Raw genomic sequence first — 13,407 nt, forward strand, 5'->3', positions numbered from 1 at the left:
GTGAACCTGGCTGATATAGCCTGAGACGAGTTCTCCAATACTTAAGTCGGTGTAGCTGGAGAGATCCAGATTCACCCGGTGGGGTTGTAGCAACTCCCCCCTTGCGGAGCATTTGGCCAGCGCGGTCGGCCTTCCCGGCTCAACAAACTCCGTCCGGGTAATTACCACGTCCGGGTCATTAGCTGGTGGGGCTTCAGGCGCCGTATCCATGGGAATGGTGGCTTCAGGGGTGGAGGCGACTGGCGGCTCTTGAGCCGTCGTCTCCGGCTCAGGCAAGTCGGGCACTCCGGCTGACCTGGTCTTCTTTACTCTTTTGGTGAGCTTTGCCTGGGCACTGAAAAGGCAGAAGTGTTAGGCATACAAAGGGTAAGTACAGACAGATAATCTAAGGAGATTGTTATTACCCGGGGGCAGTCTTGAAGGCCGGCAGACTTGACTGCATGGAGTCACCCGAGGAGGGGGAGGTCTCCTGGTAGTTGGAGTCAGAAGAGTTGAGTGGCTGACGGATGACACCCGCCAACGGATGAAAAGGGTACAGGTGAGAAAAAACCTCAGTGCGGCGTTTCCTCGTTGCGTCGGGTAACCCAGTGGAGAGGTCGGTGTCCTTGCGGGCCCGGGTGTGACGCCGGCTCTCGTGAACCTGCTGCTTCAAAAGAAATTGAGGGTCTCGGTGAGCTAATCGATGGGAAAAGCTTATTTTCCGGGTTACCCTTCGGACTTTCAGCTGTGGTAAAGGCTCCGAGCCGGAGGAAAGTGATGTTACCTCTTCGACCACCGGGTTACTGGCGCCGGTGTCATCCTGTCAATAAGCAAGTGTTGATAAGGCGGACAGCATCAGACAACATATACTGCAAGAATTTAAAAGATTTAAGGGTTACCTCTGATTCGGAGCTATCGCTTAATTGCAGCAGCTCCGAAGCAGTGGGTCTGTTTCCCTTTTTGCGAGGGGCGGCTCTCTTGGCGGCTTTCTTCGCCTTCCTGGCCTTCTTGGCCGCCTCGTGGTCATACTTGACCCGCCAGAATTTATCATCAGCCTGAGAAATACAGTAATGAGCTCTTAGTAAGATGACAGGTAAAACAAAATGGAAAGGTTAAAGTCAGCGGCTTACCGCTGGGGCTGGATTGGTCTTGCAGAACGGGGCTAGCCCGATTCTTCCACAATCTGCCAGGCTCTCGTTTAAAAGAGCCTTGGTCTCTTCTTCAGCAACGTCTTCTGGAAGATCATTGCGACTGTGCCTCTGCGGGTCATCCTTTCGCCCGGTGTACTCACACATTAAGCCGGGGCGGCGGCTCAATGGGATCACCCGCCATGAGATCCAGACCCGGACCAGGTCAATTCCGTTCAGACCATTGCCTAGCAGGGCTTTGATCTTGTTGATCGTTGGAAGCAGAGGCTGGCGTTCTGCGGCAGTCAGTTTGTCGGATAATGGATGAGTTGATTCCAGGCGCGTTGGGCGAAAGCCGGGCAGCGGGCTCTCATCAGTCGGGGACGTGTCTTGGCAGTAGAACCAAGTCATGTTCCAGTCCTTGGGGTGACTTGGCGGTTCTGCATAAGGGAACAGACAATCCCTGCGCCGTTGGATGGAGATGCCGCCTAACTCTAGACTTGGACCGTTTGCGCACTCGGTTTGGCGGTTCAAATAGAACAGCTCTCTGAAGAGCAGCAGACTCGGCTCTTCTCCAAGATATACTTCACAAAAAACTTGGAAGTTGCAGATGTTGGATATGGAATTGGGTCCTATATCCTGAGGCCGAAGATCAAAGAAGTTGAGCACGTCCCGGAAGAATTTTGAGCCGGGCGGTGCGAAGCCCCGGCTCATATGGTCGGCAAAGATCACTACCTCCCCGTCTCTCGGCTGTGGCCTTTCTTCGGACGGGTCAGGGGCACGGTAGGACATCACTTCCTTCTTAGGCAGATATCCGGATTTAACGAAGTTGGCCAGGGTCTCTTCGGTGACGCTGGATTTCATCCAGTTGCAAGTGATGGGAGCCTTGGGAGGCATGGTGACGGTTGGTGGTCTACGAGGAAGAGAAAAGTGTCTGGGTTAATTATAAGCCGGAGTATATCATTCAAGTTACAATGACGGCTTATGAAGGGGATTAATGGTATGTCTTGATACGGTGGGTTATCTAAGCCGTCGGGGTTTTCAGGATAAGTTGGTCGTCTACGGCTTACTGCGGTTAAGTCGGAAGATACTACAGAGCATGATTCTCTTTAAACCGGAAAGTTCTACGGCGCGTGTTTTCTCTAAGTCGGAAATATAAGCCGCCAAGATTCAAGGACTGCAGTTTTTACTAAGTGTGGTAAACAGATTTCACATATTACAGTAACTTTTTTGGATCAAAGTAGTCGGAACAGAGAAGGTTTTCTAGACCTAAAAAACAGAAGCAGGGGAGGTTCTTGAGATGGAACCCAGTCCTTATGCAGTAAAAAGAGGTGTTCTTGCAGAAGAAATGAACCTCAGATATCTACCGCGGTGGTTCTACACAAGCCTAAGGATCAACGGGGGCAGTGGCTACAGGGGTTACCGAAACTTGCGGTAACAGTGATGAACATGAAGAACACAGATGAACTCTGTCCTAGATCTATGCTAGTAAGGCAGAGGGGACTCACCGGAGCTGGAGAAGAGCGGAGGCCGCCGACGTTATCTGGTCCGAGTCAGGTTGATGCAGCGGCCGGGTTGAGGAAGACCAGTGGTGCGACGGCGGCGGCGGCAGAAGCTCGGGCAGAGGAACGGCAGTGCGAGGAAGAAGAAGGAGAATGTGAAGAAGAGAGTGCCGGGCCGGCCTATTTATAAGGCCGAGTCATAAGCGGGCGCGGGATTTGAGGAGGCCACGGCGTGGTTATCTCCCCCCTCACGGCGCCTCGATTCTCGGAAGGTCAGTAAAAGCAAAGATCCGTTGCGGATCTGGCGGAGTAAATAACGGATTTAGTGGAGGATGACGTCACGGCGGATTACCCGGAGTCCAGAGGATGACGTCACTCCGGGTTATGACCTTCACATGAATGATAAGCCGGAGATTTTTTCTGACTGCGGAGCTGAAGATTGACACGAGCCGGCTCAAGTCAATCTGGGGCCTAATGTTGAGGATATAGACCTGGGGGTCACCCGCCAGGAGGGCCGGGTTACTCCAAGGATCATTACCAGAAGCCCGGAGCTAAGTTTCAGGATAATGGGCCAGAGATGGGCTGAGACCCGGATATGGCTTAAAGCCCGTAGTTACAATCATTGTTATAGTAGACTTGTAGTGTAAGGCAAGTATTGTTTTAGAGCCCGAGCCGGACACTCTTATGAGCCGGCTCGGGACTCTAAGGGCTGCTGGGCGTCAGCCTCCCTATATAAAGGGACGACCCGGCAGCGGTTTGGGGACGACAACAATCTCTCCGAGAGCCGGGATAAGTGTTTAGTCCCCTGGCGATCGTAACCCTAATCAATAACACCTCGAACTGGACGTAGGCTTTTACCTTCACCGTAAGGGGCCGAACCAGTATAAACCCTCGTGTTCCTTGTCCCGCATAACCCCTTCAAACTTCCTAGTTGCGATGGCTCCACGATTAAGTCCTAGCCCAAGGACATCTGCCGTGACAATTCCACGACAGGACCCGTCCCACAAAGGTGAATAAAGTAGAAAAAGGCAAAAATTCACTTTGGCTCATAGGTGTATATGCACCCATTGTCTAAATACATATTTTTTAAAGTACAAAAAATCGAGAAAAAAATCTCGCGTGTAAATCCGGACACTATATGTGTGTGCACCAAGTTTCGATGAAAAATGACATTTTTTGCGGCTTGTGTAAAAAAATAATTTTCGATGCTTGATTACAGCTATTCACAAGCCATTTTTAATCTTTTTTACACATGCAACAAAAATGCCCTTGTTCACCGAAGTTTTGTGTGCGGATGTACACACGGGATTTTTTCTATACATATTTCATAATAGATGTATCTACATCTAAGATTCAAAACGCCACTCTCAAAGAAAAAAAGGACCTATCCCACAAAGGTGAATAAAGCAAAAAAGAAAGGCCACCGCGCCAAAACGCCACTCTCAAAGAAAAAAAAGGACCCGTCCCACAAAGGTGAATAAAGCAAAAAGAAACCACACCACGTGATTCGAACTAGCTACTAGTCAAGTTCCCCTAAGAAGACAAACCACCACATCGTAACAAAGACACTGGTACATTCTCGCCCGTAACCTATTTAATGGGTAGTGTCGAGTGGGCTTGGGCCTTGGTGAGACAAGGGCACCTTTTTTCTATTATATTTTTCGTCCGCCGAGTGGGCCAACTACTGGGCCCCGGCTCGTTTTTTGGTCTGTTTTTGTTCGTTCATTCTTTTTTTTACTTTTGTTTATTATTTATACTTCCAATTATTGAAAAACAAACTTCACATAAAGCGTTTGAAAAAATGTTAACCAAGCATTTGAAAATCTTACATGTGTATAAAGAAAATGATTACCATATGTACAAAAAATATATAATGTGTGTGGAAAAAGTTGATCATGTATTTAAAAATGTTAATCGAGTATTTAAAAAATGTTAAACAATTATATAAAAATGTAAATCAAGCATTTGAAAACGTTAAAATGTGTAAATAAAAAAATATTAACCATGTATTTAAAATATTAATTTTGTATTTAAAAAATATTTAAATGTTGTATATAAAAATGTTGACTATGTATTAAAAAGTTCTAACCAAGCACTTAAAAGTGTTAATTGTGTATAAAAAAATTGTGTCTCATGTATAAGAAAAATGTATACAGAAAATATACAATGTGTGTGAACAAAGTCAATCTTGTATTTAGAAAATGTTAAAGCAAGCATTTGAAAAAAATGTTAAACACATATTTATAAGATATTAAACATGCATTAAAAATGTTCTTGATGTATATGAAAAATGTAGAATGAAAACCAACAGAAAGAAAGAAAAATGTTCTGGACGTATACGGAAAATATAGGATGAAAACTAGGTCACATATAATGACACAATGCAAATATTTTACATATTTCTGTTTTTTATTTTCTTATGCCAATTTCAAAATGCGTTCAAATGACGGGTATGGCCGTCCAGTGTGATACTTTGCAAAGCAAGTACCACCTAGGCTCCTCCTTTTGAGCTGAAAATTTGTGCAGACAGTCTTCTTAGTAGATGATCATCCTCAGCCAAAACTCACGCCCATTGGCCACGCACATTTCCCGTACCGCTAATCAAACACTTGACTGCTAATTCATGTTTGAGCATAGTTCGGTCTCCTCGTGAGAATCTTAGATTGTAATTTTCTTCATATAACCTACCTGGGGAGTAACCAACCCACTAGACATGCCTAGGCTGCCCAGAACACAAGGCAACGCCACGGTCACGCGGTGACCACGCGGCGGGCATGTGACGCGCTCTAGAGTTGGGGCCCTCGGCCACCGTCCAAACCTCGATGTATCGCCACCAAACCATGTATTTATGATTAAATAGATACTTATGTAACTAGAAATGATTTTTGGAAAAAATAAAGAGGAAACTATGAGGCAGCTGCAGTTCAAATCTGACCCGCTTCCTACTGAATCGGCGGAAATTTGTCTTTTTCAATAGAGGTGAATCAAAAGCTTTGGACACCCAATAATTTTGTCAATTGTGTATTAAATATGGCCTAGTATTTTATAAAATTGATTTGGTCCAAATTTTCAACAAATATATGGTAGGTCCTTAAAAAACTCATTTTGGGCACTCGAAAAATGAAAAATAATTTTTTCGTCCAAAGAAAATGAAAACTTCCTTAGGCAACATTGTTTGTCATTCCAATATGTACCCTTGTGCACAATATGAGATCAATTGAACAAACCATGCCATGAATGTGGCCATAAGATTGATCATTTGGCTTGAAAGCCATTGATCTCCACACATGATAGCTCGTTTCTGATAACATTTTTTTAAAATAATTATCGTATTACAAGTTTGTTATTTTTCTTGGTAACTTGGCGATATATAATCTCACAATGAGAAGGTTTTCCATTTTTTTGAAATTTTTGTGCCCGTTTCAAAATGCGGTCAAAACGACGGGCTTGACCGTTCCTAGCTAGTGGTTGAATCTTGGAAATTTTTTGGTGTTTCTCTGATTAAATAGATACTTTTGTACCTAAAATGATTTTTGGAAAAAAATAAAGAGCAAACTATGAGGTAGCTGCAGTTCAAATTTGACCCGCTTCGAGCTGAATCGGCAGAAATTTGTCTTTTTCACGAGAGGTGGATAAAAGCTTTCGACACCCAACCATTTGGTCAATTGTGCATTAAATATGGCCTAGTATTTTAGAAAACTGATTTGGTCCAAATTTGCAACAAATATATGGTAGGTCCTTCACAAAAAAAAAACTCATTTTGGGCACTCAGGAAATGGAAAATGTTTTTTTCGTCCAAAGAAAATGAAAACTTTCTTAGGAAACATTGCTTGCCATTCCAATATGCACCCTTGTGCACAATATGAGATCATTTGAACAAACTATGACATGAATGTGGCCATAAGATTGATCATTTGGCTTGAAAGCCATTGATCTCCACACATAATAACTCGTTTCTGAGAACACTTTTTTAAAATAATTATCGTATTACAAGTTTATTATTTTTCCTGGTAACTTGGCCACATATAATGACACAATGCGAAGGTTTTCCAATTTTTGAATTTTTTGAATTTTTCATGCCCGTTTCAAAATGCAGTCAAAATGTCGGGTATGACCGTTCCTAGCTAGTGGTTGAATTTTGGAAATATTTTGGTGTTTCTCTGATTAAATAGGCACTTATGTACCGAGAAATGGTTTTTGGAATAAATAAAAAGCAAAGTATGCGGCAGCTGCAGTTCAAATTTGATCTGCTTTCAGATGAATCGGCAGAAATTTGTCTTTTTTACGAGAGGTAGATCAAAACTTCTGACACCCAACCATTTGGTCAATTATGCATTAAATATAGCCTCATATTTTAGAAAAATGATTTGGTCCAATTTTGCAACACATATATGGTAGATTCTTCCAAAAAAAACTCATCTTGGGCACAAGGGAGCCATGGTGGCAGGCTTCTGATGGCTCGGGACCCATGTAGTATCATGGAGGGTCGTGTCCCTGTTTGTTGGACGTCTGATTGTGAGGGACGTTGTGTGTGCTGTCGTAGAGAGAACAACATACGTCACAAACATGTAATGGGTTGCAACAACGTGCTTCCACCCGGGATCATCATCGAGTGGCTATTGAAGTAATAGTAGCAGGGGTGAGTGGTCCGATCTCGACCGTGCATGCCGCCATTCAATGGTGAAGGACGGCGCACATGCTGTCGTCGAGGGTGCGGGGTAAGCCGGAGAGATGGTCCGTGCGGGCCGGGAGCGATGAGAGCTAGCCGTCCATGTGTGCCCGTGAAGAGAAGTTTATCTATGGAGACGAGAATTAAGTTCCTTTTTCCCTTTTGATGTGTTGGGAAAAGTTGTTTCTTTTTTTGTTTGAAGTATAGTTGGGAATAGTAATTTTTTGAGGAAAAGAAAAGAAAGAAAGAAATGATAATAATAAATAAATAAAAGTGAGGTAATGTCTTTTTTTGAGAGTGAAGTGAGGCAAAGTCGGACTCACACTTTGGCGCCCGGAGGTTTGGGTCAGCCCGCGAACGATTTCGTTTGGTTTTCATTCTCACAGCCCGCGAACAATAAGACCTAGCCCGCGAACGCGAAATCCCACCCACCCACCTCATCGCTCCTCTCTCGCTCGTCTCTCCCTCTCCCCCGCACCACTTCTCGCCGCCGCCACCAGCACCACCACCGACGGCGCCCGATCCCGCCTGATTCCAGCGTCCTCCAGCGCGCCCAGCACACCACCGTGCCCCCTCTCAATGCTCCTTCCTCCCATCGGGCCAGATCCGGCGCGCGTGTCCTCCAGCGGCCAAGCGTGACCCTGCCCAGCAGCTAGGGTTTGGGCCAGCACATCGCCGGCGTGGCTCTGGCGTTGCTCCGGTGACTTAGGTGAGTCCCTCCACTCCTCATCGTCACATTCCTCTGTCTCTTCCTCACATCATCTCGTCTCCCTCGCAGATCTAGCGCACCGTAGCCGCTCGAGCACCGGGACGCCATGGATGGGAAGGCTTCTTCCTCCTCTGTCCCGATGCCATGAACAACGCAGCTCCACCACCAGACCATGGAGACGGAGCTCCTTCTCCCGCATCACTCATGGAGCCTCCCTCTCAGCGCCCGGAGCCCTAGAGAGTATGAATCGCTCCTCCCGCTGTCTCCTTCTACGACTTCTCTTCTTCTCCTCTTGATGCATTCTCGTATTGTGCCGAGGAAAGGAATTCAAGGCCATGGCCGGAGAGAGGAGCTGCTCCTAGTATAGGACGCCATGGAAGGTTCTCGTTTCTTGTTCTGCCTTTTTATTTTTTCTGTTTCTCTTCCGGATCTAGACAAGTTAAAGGCTCTGTTTTGTGCAGGTGCTGCTTTGATGAGGAGAAACTGCTGTTGTAGGACGTCCTCCTCCCATCCCCTACCCCCACACGTGGTGAGCTCCTATGCATATGTGGATAATCAGGAACTAATGCTTAATTGGTTACTTCATAATCTGTTCCACTGTATGCATGAACGCTCACACATTTTTTCTGCCATTTATATACATAACTATTGGACAGTGAGAAGATTTCCATTGTGTGCATGAACATGCTTTTTTTCGTCAATCCATCTCTTATCATGCATACATCCTATCATATATTATATGATAAATCTTTTAGTTGCTCACTGTCTATATAGGTGCTCAAATTTTTAGATTCCATAGAACTTCTGTTTGTAGTGAAAAAAGGGTATATGCAGCTTTTAATCAATGTCTATTTAAATCAATAGAATACATATTGACTATATGTGTTCATTGGTGCACCATGTCGAATTACTTTTCCGTTTAAAAAAGTAATTACTTTTGTATGTTGTGATGCATCCCATAGTAGTGTGCACCCAGGAACCAACCAAGGGCTGATGCAATATATGTTACCATGTACTCCCTCCGTTCCTAAATATAAGTCTTTTTAGAGATTCCACTACGGACTACATACGGAGCAAAATGAGTGAATCTACACTCTAAAATATGTCTATATACATCCGTATGTAGTTTGTAGTGCAATCTCTAAAAAGACTTATATTTAGGAACGGAGGGAGTATATACCGCCCTTGCTGTTTTAAAAAATAGACATTGAGGATACCTTTTTATCCCTACACCCTGCTGTGGGATTCTTAATAGCCTTACCTGCATATGAACAAACTGCAAGAGACAGATACAATTCCTAACATGTGAAAGGCTGTTTTATGACTTATCCATCTCGCGACCACCTTCTATATCTACAGGAATCTATCACTTCTTTCTACTTACATGGCAGATATATCTACAAGTAAACCTACATGTTTTTTGTAGTTCAAATGGAGTATCCTATATCATTTTTATTATTATGCAGAACTGTTTGTTCAGTCACATCAGCCCTTTGCTAGAGCTGTTGTGGAGCAAATTAGATGGGCGAACCAATAGATAATTATGTAGCTGTAGTTGGCCGGCAATGGTTCACAGGGATATTCCTTATATTTACTTGATATTTGATCTTAATATTCACTGGACACAATTCTCTCATGGTTGCAATATTTTTTTCCTAAGTTCACTCCAATTGTGTTGGCATTCATGCTTTATTTCTTTTAATCAGTTTACTAATCGTACCGAGAAAATAAATATAACTACTTGAGAATAAAGGGAAAAGGAGAATAAAGGATGGTTGTGGTAGCAGAATGGTATTTTTGCTTAGGCGCAATCATACTTATGTAGTAGTAAATAACCTGTCATGTCATTCTTCAAGTCTGCACATAGCACTGTTATTTTAGGAGCAGATTTCTCATCCTTCAGAAACCTGAACTTGCTTAATAGCCAATTTAGCAGAGTATTACCAGTTCCTTGATGTCATTTCTGGTATGCAATCATATGACATGTCTCATGTTAATAAATATGGGTTGTTGTCAATTTTTTAATCTACAATTGATCTAGTGTTTTTAACATGGTAGCTTAATATCCTCCTTCCTTTTCTAATATGCAAACTTCAAATATGTGAGGTGCATAAGTGCATGAGGTGCGGTTCACCTTAGGTTGCTCCCACTCTTCAGCGGTCTGGTCCAGCGTCACTTAACCATTGTGACCTGGCTGGTTTGGTTCAGCTTTGAGCTGCCCACCGTGGAGTGGGAGGCCGACATGCTCATGAACATCAAGGCCGGATCAAGTACGCTGGTGCACCGCGGCGTGCGGCGGCCTATTTTCTTGTAGTGGTATTGTATATGGTCTCATCCAGCACTGAGTATCCATATGTTGTTCTAATCCTGATGATGATGTTGTAGCATAAAGTGGACACCATATTCAGTTTGTCTTGATGCTTTATCTCTTGTGGTTCTTGTCTGATGCACATTGTTCTTTGCAGGGTTATGATGATATTTCCAAGGAAATATACTGACCCTGATGCGACAAAGGTGTCCATTTTCCTTTTCTTAAACTTATTTACTCTGTTTTTTGTTCTTCCTGTAGTTCCAGTTTCACATTGCTGGTGTTTCATGCAATATTCATCAGAGCCTGCTTACATGCCTTATTATTGAGTAACTTGATTAGTATTTCTGCCACTGTCCTATCTCAGTAAACTGTTTGTTTTTTCAGTAGCTAAAAAAGAAAGTAAATCTATTATATCCTGGTATTCTAGAATTCCAGTCTCACAGAAGTTACTCTGTGTCCTGCTTTAGCTTGCAAACCTGATGCTCTGCTGTCTGTTCTCATTTCTTAACTTTGAAATGTTTCAAACTTAAGAGTGCCCTCATCCTCTATTACATCTGTATGCACCTTGGTAAGAAATATATTGGTCTTGTAAATATCATTGGGAAGTACATCTGCTTCTGTATGTTCTTGCAAGCATTAAATGTTGCTGACATTCTCACTAAAGAATGTCCCTCCAGCACATTCCTTTGAAATGTGACCTTGAGTCAAGCTCCAAGAAGATATTCAACAGATCTGCATCTGCTCTAGATGCTCATGCACAAGATACTAAGTTATTGGTTGTGTTATTCTGGTTGGTACTATCTTATAAACATGTGGGGTAATGATACTGCTGGGACAAATTTGATGAAATGTTGTACTGTTTGTTCATTCTGTTGTGTTATTTTGTGATCCTGTGGTGTAATGATACTGTTGTGTTATTTTGAGAATTATATTATTATTACCATTATATTATCCTGTGCTTTTGGTTGACCACCAAATTGTCCAATGAAATGTTGATCTCCCTTGAATAAGGGCTGGACCGAAACTACTAAATTGTGTGAGTGGGCTGGACCGTTTAGAGAAAAGGATTGGCTCAATTAATAAATTGGTTGTACATTGCCTCAGCCCAAGAACAAACATTAAATAGGCTAATCTGTTGAACTAGGCCCATGGTTGTGGCCCAAAAGTAAATCTAAAAATGGACCAATTAATGGGCTTGGCCCATAGTTGTTGCCCAAAAGTAAATTTGAAAATGGGCTAATTATTGGGCTCGGCCCATTGAAACAACTGATTTCTACTGATCCTACATGGCGTCCACGTCATCATTTTTGCCATGTGGACATCGCCATGTCAGATCCTACGTGGTCTAGGCTTATTAGTAATGACCATAATTTTGGTCAAAGAATTAAAGACCAAAATTTTGGTCAAGGGCAGCCATGACCAAAATTCCAGAAAAGGTCGCGTTTGTTTGTTCTTGACGGCCAACTGTTGACCTTCTGAATTTGGTCAAAAAAGGTCAATAAACGAAAGCAATGAAGAATTAATGACCAAAATGGGGAGTCATAATTGAGCGTATTTCTTGTAGTGCGTAGTGGATCCTAGAAACGTTTCTGATCTCCACGTCTATCGCAGGCGTTTCGCTTTCGCAAACCGTGTGCAGTGTAATCCCTAATTTAAAAATCACATGTTTTGAATTTGAAAGTAGCAATCACTTATTTTATATCCAACCATGTTTACTACAAATATAGGTTTAACCACGAATGCATAATTCGATGCACAGGTACATATACTGAAAAACTACAGAAGCACCAAGTAAAGAATGATAAACCACAGTTGTACTAAGAGCATCTCTAGCAGACCCCGCATAAGTGGCCAAACCCTTATAATTTTCGCGTTTTACAGTTTTGACCGAAAAAGTGTCTAGAACAGAAACCGTAAAAGTGGTCCAATCCGTAAAATTTTTAAGGGCCACCGAAAATGCACACCCGAAACCCTTATCTTTGGAGGTTGGAAGGCCGAATCTTGGGGGCCCCGTATACCGGTCAAACCTCGTCGGAGCAAACACGCCGCCACTGAGTTTGCCGGAATCCGCCCTAAACTCGCCGAAATTCATCACGGCACATCGGAAAAGGCCACTAGACGCTGCAATCGATCGCCGCCGGTTCGAATTGGACGAGCTCGACATCGTCGTGGCCTCCCATGACCTCAGCTTGGCCGCCGGAATCCTCCCGACGCGGCAGGCAAAGGGGCACGGCTCGCCTCGCAATAAAGCAAGCCACGGACGACAGAGGCGACGGGGCGTGGCCGGCAAGGCTGGGCGCGGACGACGGAGGCGACGGGGCGTGGCCGGCGAGGCTGGGCGCGGCCGGCGCGGTGATGGGGCGCGACCGATAAGGACGGGGCGCGACCGATGGGCGATGGGGCGCGGCCGACGGGCGACGGGGCATGGCCTGCGGGTGACGGGGCGAGGTCGATGGGGTTGGGCGCGGCCGGCTGGAGGAAGGGGCGGCAACGGTCGGACTGGAGGAAGAAGCTCTTTATTCCCATTTTACAGTTTGTTTTACCGTACCTGTTCGGCCGTAGCTAAAATGTGTTGCGGAACGTAGTAATTTCAAAAAAATTCCTATGCACACGCAAGATCATGGTGATGCATAGCAATGAGAGGGGAGAGTGTTGTCCACGTACCCTCGTAGACCGAAAGCGGAAGCGTTAGCACAACGCGGTTGATGTAGTCGTACGTCTTCATGATCCAGCCAATCAAGTACCCAACGCACGGCACCTCCGAGTTCAGCACACGTTCAGCCCGATGACGTCTCTCGAACTCCGATCCAGCCGAGTGTTGAGGGAGAGTTTTGTCAGCACGACGGCGTGGTGACGATGATGATGTTCTACCGACGCAGGGCTTCGCCTAAGCACCGCTACAATATTATCGAGGTGGACTATGGTGGAGGGGGCACCGCACACGGCTAAAAGATCAAACGATCAATTGTTGTGTGTCTAGGGTGCCCCCTGCCCCCGTATATAAAGGAGCAAGGGGGGAGGTGCGGCCGGCCAGGAGGGGCGCGCCAGGTGGAGTCCCACCGGGAGTAGGACTCCCTCCCTTTTCCTAGTTGGATTAGGAGTGGAGGGGA

General features: G+C 44.7%; 1 long non-coding RNA gene across 2 annotated transcripts; it reads left to right on the forward strand.

The window, feature by feature from the left end:
* Positions 1 to 7,709: 7,709 nt before the first annotated feature.
* Positions 7,710 to 11,248, forward strand: LOC123183012 (uncharacterized). 2 transcript variants are annotated; one of them, XR_006492396.1, is made up of 4 exons: positions 7,710 to 7,986; positions 8,056 to 8,226; positions 8,310 to 8,366; positions 8,448 to 11,248. It is a non-coding gene; the product is annotated as an uncharacterized lncRNA (long non-coding RNA). The 2 variants fall into 2 exon arrangements; XR_006492395.1 differs by having other exon boundaries at positions 8,056 to 8,366.
* Positions 11,249 to 13,407: the final 2,159 nt, after the last annotated feature.

The sequence above is a fragment of the Triticum aestivum genome, chromosome 1D (assembly GCF_018294505.1).
Source record: "Triticum aestivum cultivar Chinese Spring chromosome 1D, IWGSC CS RefSeq v2.1, whole genome shotgun sequence".
In the NCBI taxonomy this organism is placed as follows: domain Eukaryota; kingdom Viridiplantae; phylum Streptophyta; class Magnoliopsida; order Poales; family Poaceae; genus Triticum; species Triticum aestivum.